This window comes from Echinops telfairi, unplaced genomic scaffold, assembly GCF_000313985.2.
Source record: "Echinops telfairi isolate 266 unplaced genomic scaffold, ASM31398v2 ScPeMD7_3533;HRSCAF=4204_0, whole genome shotgun sequence".
In the NCBI taxonomy this organism is placed as follows: domain Eukaryota; kingdom Metazoa; phylum Chordata; class Mammalia; order Afrosoricida; family Tenrecidae; genus Echinops; species Echinops telfairi.
Window position 1 is genome coordinate 51,508,755 of NW_022107431.1, and position 2,578 is coordinate 51,511,332.

The window sequence follows — 2,578 nt, forward strand, 5'->3', positions numbered from 1 at the left end:
TTAGCTGAACTCGAATTGGTTCATTTACACTGACTCAGAGACGATAAGGTAGAGGGGAGGCTGAACTGAAGCTCCTCTCAGAAAGAATGTTTCCCACCAGCTGTCCTTATCCAAGAAAGATTAGCAAAATTACCTAACAAAATGCATTCAACATACCTCCAGGGTGTCTCTAGATGATTCACTGATGAATGATGTCGAGTTACTGATGCTTTACTAATAGCTACTAAATTCCTCTGATATAAACGTCTTTCTCATTTTCAGTCCTTGGAGCAGTTTTTAATTTTACACATTATTTCCAACTGTAGTTGTAATCTTATTCAATAAATATCTTTGTTATTTTTTTTCAGTGAATTGCTCTTGCTGTATCACAGTATTAAAGTATCTTTTTATTTGTTTTGAGATAGAGGAAATTTCCCGATTTCAAATTTCTTCCAAAAATATTTATGCCACTATCACTACTTTTAAATGCATGAGAGATGGTTTCTAAAATTGATAACACCTGGTTCACTTCACAATAAGAACTAGGACACAGAATGATCATAATTAGAATATTGCTCATTTCTTATTTGAATAAAATGGATAATTTATTACAATCCAATAATAATTTACTATATCATTAAAATATTTTACACATGACAGATAGATGAGTTTGGAAAAGAAATTAAAAAGCTCCTAACTCTCTGCTAGTTTTCAATAAGGTAAGCGAGAAAACATATGCATGAAGTATTCAGAAAAGGATGAGTACATTGATGTGTCAACAAACTATCAAAAATGACGAGATAATTTGCACTTCCTACATAGAAGTCGAGTGTGAACCTGAAGAATGAGAAAATGCTTTACATTTGCGTTGGTACTGAAAAGTCAGAAGAAGTTCAGTGTGGTAACAGCATGCTCGTGTAAGTTCCTAAGCTTATATTTAAGTTCAGCTACATTACCTTTGGGGAAATACAACTTTATGACTATCAAGTTAAACATTTCAAAATTTGTGATATGAGCACTTAGTGGCATATTGGTAATACATTGGGCTGCTAACAGAGACAAGGCTGACCGCTTCTTTAAAGAGTTACACTCTCACACTTTCACAGGGAGAAGTTCTGCCTTGTCCTATAGGGTTGCTATTAATCAGAATTGAGTTGATGGAAGTATTTGCTTTTTCCTATTAGTATTGTCAAAATGATTGAAATCATTAATGAATATGCTTTATCTCTAGTAAAAACAAAACAAAAAGCTCACTACTTTTTTGTAAACTCAAAGCAACTTTATAGGACAGGGTAGAATTAACGACCTCTGTAAATTTCTGACACAGTAACTCTTTATGGGAGTCGAAAGCTCAGTCGTACTTCGGCAGGCAGCTGGTAGTTTCGAACTGCTGACCTTGTATTTAGCAGTTGAACAAGTGACCATTACACCACGTTATGGTAGTTATTATTAAGAGAATTAGAAAATGACATAAACATGCAGTATATGTTAAAGAAACAGGGTTTTCTTTTGTAATCAGCAGGATTGTCAGGAGATTATAGCTAAGAAGCTTGGTTACAGATTTTGCAAAATTACATTTGCTAATGGAAGAAGTAAAGGATGTAATCCTTTAAACGGTCACAGATATTTGGAAAGGAGATTTATTCCTCTCTTAACCTCTGAGATTAAGGAGTACTTGAATTCAATAAATTAGAGGAGTTTACAGACCGTTAAACACCACCTAATCCACACGCTTCCACACTAGAAGTAATATGATTCTCTGGGGTTTAGCGAGAAAATATTAGTACCTTTATTATTAGTTATTTTAGTTTCACCTTTAAAAAATCCATTTTGTATATTTAAATGTACCTAATGCATTGGTAAAATGAAAGAGCATTAAAAATAAAATATATTAAATAAATTTATTTACATATGCAGTCAATCTACAAATAACATTTTTAAAAACAGAGTGGGATGATTCAAAAGGTTTTGAGAACTCTACACAAGAGAATCATGGGCTATGGGACAAATTGCTCTTAACTAGAAAGACCAAAATACTTAGTACAATATTTTAGTGTTCTTAATGTGATTTAATAAGAGCTTAACCTGGATAATTTCCACAGTGATCTATAGAAAAGCAAAACCCAAAGCTTACATCTGTATATTTAGAGAGAGCTTTATATCAAGGAAATGGCTCGCACAGTTGTAGAGATAGGTACATTCAAAGGCAGTGGATCTGATACCAGCTATCTGCTGGTTTAGACAGCTGTGTGGGCTCATAAACACAAGATCAGCAGGTCAGACAGCAGACCTCTGGATGCACAGCTGAAGGAATCGAAGCTGGGAAAGTAAGATAGCAGGCTGCTGACAACGCTCGGGATAATCAAGCAATATAACCAACCTCTAACTCAGGCCCTAAGAATCAAGGGTTAAATGATGAGCCAGAGGCAGGACCCAGACCCATCAAAACTCCAGCATGTTGCTCTATCGCTTCAACTTATATCGAAAGAAGGTCATGCCCTTTGAGGGAGCTTCTCAGCTGAAACAGCCAAACCACTGAGAATCCTGGCCGAGTCAAACGCACAGAAGACCTTCATCACCACACTGGGTTAGGAACCAG